Below are 204 nucleotides of genomic sequence, written 5' to 3' on the forward strand. Positions count from 1 at the left end.
GGCATTCCCTCGATCCGATCTGGATCGGGGAGGAGGGGGGAAGCGAGTGGGGGGCGATTGGGGAGTGGGCGGTTAGGGTTACAGGGGGAGTGGGGAGTTATGGGGAGAGGGAGTGGTTGGGCCGGCCTGGTGGGGTGGCCGGCTGGGCCGGTTGGGTTGGCCCAGTTGGGCCACGGCCCAGGGGGGTTTCTCTTTTTTTCTGTT

Source organism: Triticum aestivum, chromosome 7A (assembly GCF_018294505.1).
Source record: "Triticum aestivum cultivar Chinese Spring chromosome 7A, IWGSC CS RefSeq v2.1, whole genome shotgun sequence".
Taxonomy (NCBI): domain Eukaryota; kingdom Viridiplantae; phylum Streptophyta; class Magnoliopsida; order Poales; family Poaceae; genus Triticum; species Triticum aestivum.